Source organism: Zonotrichia albicollis, chromosome Z (genome assembly GCF_047830755.1).
Source record: "Zonotrichia albicollis isolate bZonAlb1 chromosome Z, bZonAlb1.hap1, whole genome shotgun sequence".
NCBI classification, from domain to species: domain Eukaryota; kingdom Metazoa; phylum Chordata; class Aves; order Passeriformes; family Passerellidae; genus Zonotrichia; species Zonotrichia albicollis.
In genome coordinates, this window is record NC_133860.1 from 75,033,502 (window position 1) to 75,047,026 (window position 13,525).

A 13,525-nucleotide genomic window follows, 5' to 3' on the forward strand; every position below is an offset into this window, starting at 1 on the left:
GGAATATTTTTTGAGATATTTTCTGGTGGTTGTGTTCTGCCAACTGGCTCATCTCTAAAACTATTTTCAACACATTTTTCAATCCAAGGTTCATTATTCTTAATTGTCAAAAAAGGTCACGTGTGCTGCATGACAGGACCATACTTAATGTCATGAAAAGCCACTCTTCTAGTAAGAATCACATTAGGTACTTACTTGAAATACTTTTCTAAAAAGGACAAAAAAAGACATTTTATGGCAAGTGGTACCTCTGAACACCCAGAACACATCTGTGATGAGCTGCTCCCAGTTGCCTTTCCAAGTAGACGAGGTCCTTGTTTATGGCATTTCCTATTCAAACATCTGGTGTTTTTAAGACATTTTTGGAGAAAAATAGCTTTCTTTTCCTGTGCCCAGAGACCACAAGGAGTTTCTCTCTCGCAGAAAGCTGTCATCCAGATTGTTCTGCACAAATGGAGAGTAAAGGGAGACAACTTTTGCCTGTATAGCATAAAGCCAAGTGCACCAAATATGGTACTGTGATCCCTGGGTGAATCACAGAATTGCTTCTGCCCTGGCTCTGGACCTCTGTTGCAGACCTTGAGAAAATTTCTTTATAAATCCTTACTTCCTTCTTTGCCTTCACCATTAACAATATTCTTCCTGAAGCTGTTTCATGTTTAAGGAAACCTGTGAATACTTCTTGATAGGAGACCATTTCACAGGTGCAGGTGTGCAGTGTCCCTTGTGTGGCATCTGAATGCCCTTTACTCACTAGAATCATGTTTTAATGCATTATCTAACAGGCAGCAAACAGCATTTGTTCCCACGATGCTGTTACTTTCTGCCAGCTTGTGTGTAATGAGCAAGGTGGCCATTAGCTTAGGATTCTGCTCATTGCTCTGCACTGACGAATATAAACTACATGTGGCCCTCAAGAACATTGCAAGTATTTGGGAATTAAACATTGTTTATATAAAGAACTCTTGTAAAACCTAAAGATGACAATATATAAAGTCAGTTTTTTTACCAGTCAGGCCAGCTAGCTAGGGAAGAAAGTGGGAAGAGATAAAATGAAGAAAAGGATAGGGTAAGCAGGAGCAAAAACACTTCCTTTGTGCAGATGGCTGTTATGAATACTGCTGTCCAAAATTGGTCTTTGTTCAGCTTTAACTCTTTGTTGCTTTTGTAGTCATGAAAGACAAAAACAGATCTTAAATAAAGAAAACATCCTATTTTAGAATGTTTCATAAGACTAGGTTTATGTGCAACTTTTTCAAAAGAGCTGAAACATATTCTTACAGAGAAATAAATATCTAAGTCAAGCTCTCTAATTCATGCATCTTAAGCACTTGCTGAGCTGTTTTCACTAATTTCATAGCCAGTCATTGGCCCAAGCTATGCAGCAAAATCACTGAAGTTACCTAGGTCACATGGTTGATTGCCCTCATCCTTTTCTGTGAGCAAACCAGTATTATATGCTAAGGGAGGCAGAAATAAACTAGACAAGAAAAAGAATTTCCACTTTGCTTAATAAACATATATATAAAAAAGCATCCATTAGTTCCTGTATTTCACAAACCAGAAGCACATGCTCTTACCTTGAAAGTTTTGCTGTCAAGGTCACTTCCAAGATTCAAAGTGACTTTCTGAGCCATGAACTGCTGCAGAGCAGCCTCATATCATCCTTGTACAAGAAGCTGCCCTTTCTTTATGCAAGATGGGGCAGGAAAATTTTTGCAGACTGCCTGACTTTTGGATGCTGCCCATTAGAAAGAGAAATTTTCACCATTGTTTCAAGGTTTAACAGTAAAATTCAGTGTGGACATGAAGAAGTTGATAATTAAATATTGGATTTGCTCTCCTTTTTCTGAGGCCAGAACACAGAACTTAAGATAGATATGTGTGTGTGTGTGGTGTATGTGTGTATATGCAGAGAAGAAATGGAATCCCTCACTTGTTGCTATTCTGTTCTTTTTTTATTCTGTCCATGAATTTTGTGAGGAAGCAAATCTAAAAGTGATTTGAAGTGCATAAAGTTTACTGTTTGGACTCAAGACAGCTGTGAAGAATTTAAAATTATGTCTTGTCTTTATGAACATAGTAAAGCCAAGAAATCCGAGCTAGAAGACTTCCAGGTGCATTTTGTCCGGACTCTTAAACAGGTTACCTGCTTGACAGGGTTTGCTATGGGCATGTTATGAAGCAAGCCTGGAGCCTACCATGCTGACTGCCTCCTGCCTGCTGGGGACTCCACACTACTCACATCTGCAACTCAGAATTATTATTTCAGAAGAGTCCTTCAAAAAAATGTCACCTGTAGTAGTAAAAATATTAATAGTGTAATAGTAAAAGTGAATTTTGGAATGCATCCAGCCATCCTGCACAGAGCAGACGCATTCTAAGCAAGAAGACCTTAAAGAAAACCCTGAAAAGTCTTAACTTTTATATCTGTATAAATATATATTTTCAGTGAATGTGGTGGCATGTCTATATATATTCTTATGTGTGTATGTATGTGCATATATGCTTTTTATATATGTATATATATAAAAAAGTATAGGTCAAACTTCATATGAATACTTCAGAAAGAAGCAAGGTGGGGATATTAAGTTAGGCAAAAAATGGTCAAAGACTAAATATTTCTTTTCAGACATTGTTTGCAGTTTCAAATTTTAACTGTTTGTCATTTTATGCCTCTCAAATTTTAGATGATGCTTCAGGGATTATCATGTGAAAAACCATGAAGAAGTACAATGTGGAGTGGTCAGGAACTAGATTTAGTTGATCTATATAGTCTAAAATATTACGCAATCAAATAATTAAGAAGGGTGCTCTGGTGACTTGAGAGAGACCTCACACCAACAATGTTTTTATGCCTGTGCAAAACGAGAAATTTTAAATGCTAGGTTAAAGAAAAAAATGAAGGAAAAAGCAAGAGAAAAGAACAGCTTGGTTGAATGCTTTTCCAATTTTCCTTATCTCCTCTGAGCAATTGTGGACCTATTGCTTTGGATCTATGTACCACTTTAACATATAAACACCATTTCAGACAGTGGCTTTTCTGGTTAAGGACTCCGTTCCTGTAGTGCCTGTCCAGCACACTCTGTGTGGGTATTGTTTTTATCTTAGTGTTTCCACAGGCAATTACATTTATTAGTACAAATGTGTAGAAGACCTTTTTCCACCATGATTTTGACATCATTAATATTGACTGTGCCTGAGGAGTCACCTTGAAGTAAATTTTGGGAATTTTTAGACAGTGATAATAATCCACAGAGTAACAGGAATAGGAATAACATGTTAAGAAGGGGATGTTACCAGATATCTATAGGTAGATATAGATATCTATAGATATAGATATCTATAGATATAGATATACCAGATATCTATATCACTTCATATGGATGAGTGATCATCATCTATGGGATAAGAGCCAAGAAGTGGTAAATCAGCACCTTGTCCATTAAATATTTGAGCTAAGTACTTACAGATAGGGGAAAAACCCGTTCTTGTCACCCATTTCACAATTTCAGAAATGTAAAACTAGATCCCACAGGCCAAAAAAGGGCACGCTTCCTCAGTGGTATCTGGATGACTGTCAGTTGTAGAGAAAGTGAATTAAATGAAGATCCACACTTTCCGTTAGTCCTGCACTAGAATGATTAAACTTTTCAGTGCTGTTGACTTAGATCTGTTAGCTTGCTTGTCATGGAGGCTGTGGGAACTGTCAGTGGAGACCTCACTGATGGTGTAAATTACCCCTGGGTACAAGTAAAGCTTTATAGTGTTGTACTAATGTTACCACTGACATATGAACAAATGTATTCAGGTGTGGATCTTTGTGTGGCTGGATGAGTTTTTTGCCTTGTGGGTAATTATGAAAATTCTAAAAATTCCCTTATGAATAATTTAAAAGTATTTAAAGCAGTCAGGAAAATGTGAGTGCTTTCAAAACTCGCCTTTAAAAAGGTATCCATAAGACTCACAGCTCAAACAGCATCAGTCCTCTAATCTCGATGCTATTTTTATTCACTATTAGTATAATTAGTTATGTGAATCTGACTGAAGGTATCACTTCAGTCAGGGAAATAGAAAAACTAATTAAAGACATTTTCAAATAGCTTTTTGCAGACAATGTTGCAGTGAGCAAGAGAAAGCAGTCGGGGGAGGCAGTGGGAGCAATTTTAGGTATCTTGCAGATTGAGGAAGTGCTTCAATTTTTATTCCTTAATGTGTGCCACTATTAAGCCAGTGGGGCAAACAATCAGCATTTACTTAATATAGACATAAAGGAAAAGGAAAAAGAATGAGAAGATCAAACTACAGCCAGAGCTAGAAGGTACAGTCAAAAACCTTGTTAATTTAGATTGCTCTGAGGAGACTCACCATTTTCAAAATTATTTTTGAGGAGGAAACAAAGGACAACACAATGCCTTTTGAAGTCAGAGTCCCTTTTTTCTTCTGGTAATGAAGTCTGACAGACTGTCTTTGATCTTTGAAACAATCTACAAACTTGTACAGCTTTGATCGCTAACATAATGGACTTGGTGTTATTTTCCGTGCGTGTTGAAAGTGGGTCTTAACCAGCCTAGTTAGTGAGGGTGCTAATTGAGATACAAAGAATCCTTACTCCGAGCATGGAAGTGAGGTCTCGCTAGCAGAAGACACACCTGCATTTATATCCTGTCTCTTCAGAGTGAAAGCCTGCGGTGGAGAATCACAGACCGCAGCACTCTGTAGTGCTGCCTCCCCTTGTCATATACTCGTGGTTTTACAGGATTAACACAAGTAGGTTATGTTTATGTCTCTCGGTTTGTATAAGCTTTATCTCACTGTGTCATATTTCTGGAGAGCCTACTGGTGCTTGCCAGCAGGCAGTCTATTAGCACAGTAACATGATGACAGAATTCCCCTTCTCTTGGCGAGCACTGCCAGGCAGGAAATGTGCCTGGGGAGGGCTGCCTCTCTGTGCTGTGCTCTCTTAGGAAAACCCATCTTTTTCTAAAGAAACAAAGCCCAGGTTTAGACTCGACATTGCAATTTGATGAACTGTTTCTGAAATAAAGGGGAGAATGCATGTAATTTCATGGTATATTCTTGGAACGAATGGGCTCAAAAGTCCTGCAGTGGGTTCACATAAGTGGAGCTGCTTTAATTATTAGCCACAGATATTATAACTTAAGTTAATTTGGAAGGCAAAATTTTTCCTCTGACTTATTTATGATAGCATTTTAAATGCATGGTTCTTCTCTGAAAGCACAAAGCAGAGGATGGCTGGGGAAGGATTTTCTGCACTTGACAATGGACATCATTCCTGTCTGCATGTGCAAATAACCCCCTTTTGCTGGTGGGTGGTGCTTTTATATAGTGATAAATGAGAGCAAATGGGATGGCAAAAAATTTATGGGATTAAGGTTTATAGTAAGTGTTATCAAAATGGTTTTGAAGTGCCATATTCTGAGAAGGTTAACTGAGATCATGACACTAAAATAATTTGCTTGGGCAAATGTCAGGCTTATTTTTAAAGTAACCACACAGTGGAGTTCAGGACTTACTGAAGGTTTTGTTTTCAAAAGATTCCATCTTTTAGTGTGATGAGTCTAAGCAGAACCAAATGTACCTGGAAAGCACACAAAAGGAATATAAACTGAAGCTTCAGAAGAGACTTTACCCCATATGCTAGGATATCAAGACTTGCTCTGTAATTCTGCAAATTCCTCCTGGTTTTGGAGATTGTCATACCACAGGGTGTTTGGAACCCTGCCGGTACAAAGATCTGCTGTGGACCACCCAGCCACCCAGTTCAGTCTTGACAATCATGCCTAGATATGTAAATTTTTAGTTTAGCCAAGGGAATATGGAATGCTTTTCAATACCAAGGGAAGACAGAATGCTTTTATGATTTTCTGAGCTTTTGATCTAACTGAAATATTTCAGGAGAGTGTTCTCTGAAAACTGGCTTCTTTTGTGCATATGTGGAATCAGGTATCAGTGAAGCCTAAACTGAAATCCTCTGTGTGGAACTTTACTGTTGTACTCATGTTTACCAACAAAGGGATCCCAAATTCAGGCATAAGACAGGAATACCATAGTGGAGATGCTGGAGAGGAGAAAACACAATCCCATCTTCAAACTAGTTTTAACAAAGTTCTGTTTGTTCATCTGGACAGCAACAAAATCTATCTAGCCTTGGGTTGGCATAGGCTCATTTTAGTTGTAACTATCACATTTTTATGCTATTAATTCTTGCTCTGGTTACTCCTATATGGAGGCTTTATAGTTTCATGTTTTTAACATTTTTTAAAAATTAGTTTGTGAGGCCATTCTAAGGCCTTAGGAATTTAGGAGTGAGAGAAAAAAATACCAATATAATGGTGGTCAGTATATTTATTCATTGAAATGTAAATATTACAATATTAAGGAAACTTAATTTCCCCTGAGGGAAAAGGAGTACCTCCATTACTTTAGCCCTCACATGGCTAGGCTGTCTGTATTTGATCCTGAATCATTGGGCATGTACCTATTGTACAAGCAGGAGTAATGACAGAGCTCTGAAGGACAATTCATGTAGGAGCTATAGATCTCAAAATCAATAGAGTGCTGCAGAAAATAATGGAAACCATAAATGTCATGATAAGGAAAGACATTAATGTCAACTTAGGGGCAGAAGACAAGACTGACTGAAATAATATGAAACTGAGGTGACAGGACAGTGAAGGAGCAGTGGTACCTTATTTATCTTGCAACAGAAGTCTTGTTTTATTACAGTGCCTTAAATAAGGGATATTTCCAAAATCATACAAAGTGCCTTTTGTGCTATATAAAATGGATGAATTTATGAAATGGGGCAGACTACCATCTTTTACTGCATTAAAGCAATGGAATAAAATATGGACATAAGGCTGATGACAAAAATCTGCTCTGCTGTACATGGTAGGTTGTTGCTGTTGAAAGCTTTCAAGCCTTTCTGCTCTGAATGCCACCAGTGCCATCCCATGTTTTGCAGAGGAAGCTGTGGGTTCAGGAGCTGTAGTTTGTGCATGGTCCCAGCCAGAGCAGGGACCATGGTTGTTCTACTGGGGTTCATCTTGAAACAGTAATTCTATTCTACGCCACAAAATTCTGTATCCTGGACATCAGCCAGATTTTTTTCTCATGCTCCTGGATTTTGAGATGTGCCTGAATTCTGTCAAAGACTGTGCTATTGGACTAGATCCCTATGTTAGAACAACTTCTGGTTTTAATTTGCTGTAGAAGAATATTAGGCAAAGTTTCTGTAAGGAAAAAATCAAATTGAAAAAAAAATCATCCCACGCAGAACAGAAATGAAATCAGGATTTTTTTTTTTTTTTTTTTTTTTTTTTGGTCAGGAGGCCTGTGCTCTCCATTAAGTCTGTTTTCTTATTAAAAAGTATGTGGGTTTTACTTAAAGATTTACCAGTAGATTCTCCTTGCTGTCCTGTTGGGCGGTGCACATTTAAGTAGTTGAGTATTTATAAGAAAGAAAAGCACCAGAGAGAAGATTTTCAGTTATAATGTAAGCTTTGAATCAGTGGTATCAGAGACAAAACTGGATTAATATAAATCCTTCAAGGGATAAAACACATTTACAGATTAACCCTGACCTTTGCTTAAAAACTCCCAAATTCTCTTTTCTCTATTGATTTATCTAAACAGAACTGCCTGGCTGCACACAATGAAATGCTTCCTCTGCAGGTCAATTAGCAGACACCTGGATAAGGCTCAGGCTTCTGTTAAAATCCCATTAGATGCTGCTACAGGCAGTTGCTGCGTGTTTTCTACCAATATGAATACTGTATTTAGAAATGCAGAGTATATGGTATAAAAATTCTGGCAGCTATAGATCTTGTATTTGAAATGGACGGCTTTATTGACTGCTGCTGTCTCCAAGATGGAGAAAAGGGGAAATCTGTTCTATTCTTTTGATTTAAAATGAGAGAGCACTATTTAGGGATGATTGATAGTTGGAAAGTGACTTACCAAGTGCTCCACAGGATTATATTACTCTAGATAATAGGTTAAACAGGAAAGAGAGGCTTCTGAATTCAAAGGCACTAAACATCATTTTATTGCAAATGAGAAAAATCAGTGCAAGCATGACATGGGCATGTTCATTTATATTCTAGACCAAAATAAAAGATCATTCCATAAATTATTAATTCCAGTCTAGATGTGTGCCACCCTGAACCGTTGTTGGTCATGCTACATTTCATAATTTTTCATGTCCTGAAAAGAGATATTTTGAGACCATCCTGAAGCTGTTGCACGTCCACCACCCCAGAACTTTAATGTTGCCATAGAAAATCTGAGATTATATCAACCTGTTTACTATCATATGTTGGGTTGCATCTGTCTTGTATCCAGTGGAGTTGTAATTGGGAAGGTCACCAGATTTTTTTTAATGTCAGGAAATTTCTTGTGAATTGAGGATAAAATTATGTCTCTATTGAATAAAAGAGCAAAAGTTACTTTGCTTTTTTGTGGAGCTAGCATTTTAGTCGAACTTTTCCACATGTCTATATTTAGGTTATGCTCCAAAGCACACAGACAACAGATGGGAAAATCATTCAACCTGCCTGTATCTCACGCTTCCGATCTATACAACTAGGTGGATAATAGACACCTCAGGTATTTTAATAGTTATTAATGTTAAAACATTTGACAGCTTTGAACTGAGATATAATCAATAGGAAGTTTGTAGGCATTGTATTACTAATAAAGGTTTAAAAATATACAGTTGGATTGTATCATTGACTATAAACGTCTCTCAACTAGAATTTATCAAGTAAACATTTTTGAGGGATGATTCCCAGTGCACAGTGAAAGGTCTTGCTATTGAAATATATTGACTATTACAACTGACTGCAAGAGTTGACTGCATAGCTGCAAGGCCCAGCTGTTTTTTAAATGGCTGCAGTCAAGAAAGACTTAGGACTGGGAGAAATCCAGTGAGTTGTGCAGTTTCCACTAAATGAGAGAACATTTACCATCTTTTATTACTCTTAACCTTTCAATGTTATTTACTTAGAATTTTTGAGAATATGCCATTCCTACACACCTATAAAACACACAGTATTTTTATACTTTGAACTTTCTGTTGGCATTGAACAAGCAAGGTGTTTTGATACTACCTAAAGTGTTGCCACTTTTATGAAATGAGAATCTGTAACATCCCCAAACCTCCGGACAGCTTAAATTACCTTGGAAAAAAAAATCAGTAGGAAAGTCATATTAGATCACGACCCTGTTTTGAAAGACATACATCCTTGAAAACAGACAGACATTAAACTAAAGTGACACTTGCTGTTAGTCTGTAGGCAGTTTCTCCGGGAGAAGGTAAAATGCTGCTTGTTCTTGATGTCTTTAGTTAGTCCAAAGATATATCTATAAGAATCAAAGTACTTTATTGCTTTAAAGGTGTTACAATTTTAGAGGTGTTGAGATATAAGCTAGGTGTTTAAAAAGTGTAATAAATACATGTTTCACCATAAATTATGTACATGTTGTAGAACTTTTTTTATTTGTTTGTTTTATGAGTTAACTTTACAGTTGGGTAAAAGTAGCTTAATAAAATATTTGTTGTTAGAAATATTGTTCATGAATTGTTGAGATGATTCCTTGGATACACATTTTGTCTGTCTTGTATGGTGAAGAGGGATGCAAAATGTTATATATGGAAAGTAAGCAGGCACAAAATGAGAGTGGAGGTTTTACAGATTAGAACGAAAACCCCACATTTTGGCAATCAGGTATATCCAGCAGTGCCTTTTAAAGCACTATTGGATGTCTTGGGTGTTTGATAAGTCACAGAGCCAAGAGGGACACGAGTCCCCTCAGAACAAAGGCTGCTGTTTGTTAAAAACAGTAAGTTATTGCTATTACAGCATAAGGATTGTGTCAGTGTTGCTGACTAGGAAAAGCCTTGGGCCAGTCTCCTCAGAGGTAGGATGAGTGTAAGCTCACCACAACTGTCTTGTTCTCCAGAACTTTATAAAAATAGTAGCAGCAAAAATGATGCTGAATACTAAGTAACAGAGGTTTACAGGTTCCTTTCACTATACAAAATACTAACTTTTATTCAGTTTTTTTCAATTATGGAGGATACATTTATTAATCTTGAAATGACAGGGAGAAGGCATAATCACAAGGAATGTTTTTTTTGGAAACGAGTGCAATTTTATCTTAAACCCTTTTTTGAGAATTTTTTTTTTTGGTTATCAAAAATATGTCACTGGCAAATCGAGATTGTGTCTTCCTTTGGCAATTTGTCTCACCCATAAAAGACTAAACGTTATGAAGCATTTGTACCAGAACTGCTGCAAGGAAGGTTTGGATATATATGTCTTACTCTAAATTAAATGAAAACTATTAATTTTAACTAGTGAACATAAAAAGAAATAATTTGGGCTGAAAATTGGAAAAGAAGTGATTTTATAGGGAAAGTAAAATTTCTGGGAAATAATAGAAGTGTTTGCTTTTCCACTAAGCCCCTCTCTTTACCAAAGCTGCAGACATCTGTAACAACTTCTGAGGCAGAGTGCAAATGTAATTGTGTGTCTTCTTAATGAGTTACAAAAACAATGGAATTCTAAATGGATATGGCAAGTAAATTTTATTTCTTCTCCATTTTCGTGGGTTTAATGAGAGTTTTATGGTTTTTATCACACACTAATGTGGATATCAACAGACAGCTAACATTCAAATGTGTAATTGCCCCAGAGGATAGTAGAAATCCATAAATAAAATAACAATGACCATTTGATTGAGTTTGTTTGTTTGTTTGGGTTTTTAAACATTTTTTAGTGTCTTCTTTTTTAACATTTCCTTTTAAACTGTATGTGCTGCAAATCTCAAAAATTAATGTTTATTAATTGCTTACATAAAAATATTACTTTCACCACAATGCTTCAAATACTCAGTAACATCAAAGTATCTGAATTATTTTGTTTCTCTGTAAGTAAAAATAGAGTTTAGGGTATTTGATTGAATATATTCTAAACTATGTAAATGTAAGCAATTTATTAGGTACATTTCTCTACCAATGTTTTAGTTTCCTTTAAAATGGTCTTCAACTTCATGCTTGTATTCATCTATTTACATGTGTTTATCTGTATATTATTTCAGGACTATGGAGAGTCATCCTGAAACAGCTGTTTCCCATTGCAGTGCTGCAACTGGCACTTTGGAAAATACGGATACTTCATGGTTGTTCTGTTGCCATCCAGGACTTGTCTCAGGAACAATACAGTAAAGATGTTTTTCAAGGAAGGCTGCTCCATAAAGTATGCTAGTATTTCAGCAGAAGTCTCCTTTTTCTTTTGGTTGTGTATGATGCCGGGGAGCATAACACATTGTCTTAGCGTACTTTTTATTTTGTTAGCGTATAGCTTGAATTGGTTATGGCCAGCTGTGTGCCTGAGTCTTGGATATTTGTGCACAATGGCTGTGACTGACAGCCAGGAGTCCTCTGTATTTTCCAGTGTTGAACAGCTGTGATAAATAAATGACACAAGATAGTCTAAAAAATAATATTGTTATTGTGTTTGAAATGCCTACATTCTGCTTGCCTAAATAGGGTGATGTACTAACAGGACTGCATCAATTCATACCAATTCATTATTCAGAGAGGGATGTAAAAAAATGAATTAAGCATTCATTTACATTTTAAAATTAGTTTTCCTGGTTGTGTTTGATAAAAACGAGGTTCTTTAACTTTTCCTGTAATGAACATTCATTGCTGAATGTCAGCATTTGTGTTTCTGTTATATTTGGCTTCTGTATGTCTTAGTGTGAGCTTGTGAACAAAAAATACATCAAGCAGAATTTAGGTTTACTGAAGAATGTGAAGCTTAAATATGTTATCAGTAACTGGCTCCACAGAAGGAATTTGAAGTTTTAAGAGTTTGATTGATTGAGTCAGGGATCAAAACTAGTTACATTTGTGCTTTTAATCAAAGGTTGATGCGACTACCTAAAGTTGAGATTTTTAAACAGGCAGCCATATGTAAATTTAATACTCTAAATGTTTCAATGAGGAGATTTTTGAAAAAAACCCAACAAACCCCCAAATATTTAAAGAAATTGATGAGTAAGAAATTTCTAAGAAAGAAAAGGCAGCACTCAGATACATTGTTAAATATTACCATATCTTAAAATATTGGTGACATGTCATCCTTTAACAGTGAATTCAGGGAAAAAACATGCGTAGAAGCTCTCTTCATATCATAATACTTCTACCTTTTTATTTCTCTAGTTTCTTGTGCAATTTCTGGCCATGGTTAAGATTCTGCTGCCCAATTATTATTAGTAATGGTTTCTAAAAATATGGCACATATAAGCAAGTATTTAGGTGAACTTACTATTACTTTATTACTTCCATTAGCTATGGTGGGGATTTTTTACCCTTTAAATTATCAGGAAGAAGGCAATTTATGATGTCTGATTTATGAAACAGCAAAATGGTGTTAATTCTTGTTTTCAGCAAAAGTGACTTTTAGTAAGGTCCAAAGGAACATGAATATTGCATAGCATACTTTTCAAAAATTACTTTAAAAATACACTTTAAGTCCCCAAATCTGTTAGGAAATTTTTAAAGTTCTACTGATTGTAAGTAATTTCTCAGCTGATAGAATCAAAGAGGGTTTGAAGTAGTTCAACCCTGAAGGTATTTATCTAAATTATGGTATTGAAAAATGTCATAGATGGTTCAATCTAATCAAAGGTACATTTTAACGCACAGTCTTGTCTGCAGCATTGACCAGCACTGGCTGCTTATGAAGGGGACAGAAGATTGTGCATTGAAATATGGAGCCTGAGAGCCAGACAGGGATTGCTGAATCATGAGATATTTTCTCATGCAAAGGAATGTCATTCTCCGTTTAATCTTTATTAAAATATGTGCATAACTAACTCTTGAGTCTGGTGTATGTTTATTTTTTTAAATGTGCAATTACTTTCATTGATGAGACAATTTTATTTCCATCAGCATGAGAAGCACAGTAGAGATGGCACTTATATGCTTCAGGGGGCAACTTTGCTAAAACCAAACCGACATCAAAGTAATTGTGTTTCAGTATTGTCAAAAGTCCTTTGCTTAATTTGAAGGCCCAACATAATTGTGCTCAATTTTTCTCTATTTCCCCATTGTCAAGCTCTGCAGTACCATGCTCAGTCATACTGCACAGTGCTGACATAATTTCTCATTGCATGAGCACACACCAATCTCCAAGAGCCAGCCTGTAGCCAAGGTTGTGTGAATAGGCTTCTCATTTGGTGAGTTAGGAAAACATTGAAACCATTAGAAAACTAGGTCTGGACTCTTTTTGTTCTCATGTTCCTTTTTGACTCTCACATATTTTTAACTGATCATTTACAGATTTTCTGGCTAATACGCATTCATTCTGCTAGTGGGTGTTTATCTGATGTTGGTTTTTTCATCAGTCATTCCTTTACAGGTGTATCTCTTCTCACACAATAAATCTGCTGGCTGGGTTTTGATTTTTTTTTTTGGCATTGATCCTGC

At 36.3% G+C, this 13,525-nt stretch overlaps 1 long non-coding RNA gene across 1 annotated transcript in view; it reads left to right on the top strand.

Moving 5' to 3' along the window:
- LOC106629460 (uncharacterized) overlaps window positions 1–12,931 on the top strand; it is a 31,832-nt gene extending 18,901 nt beyond the window's left edge. The window contains exon 3 of the long non-coding RNA XR_001332802.3: window positions 11,128–12,931. This is a non-coding gene — a long non-coding RNA (uncharacterized LOC106629460). The remainder of the gene's footprint in view (window positions 1–11,127) is intronic.
- The last annotated feature ends 594 nt before the right edge of the window (window positions 12,932–13,525 follow it).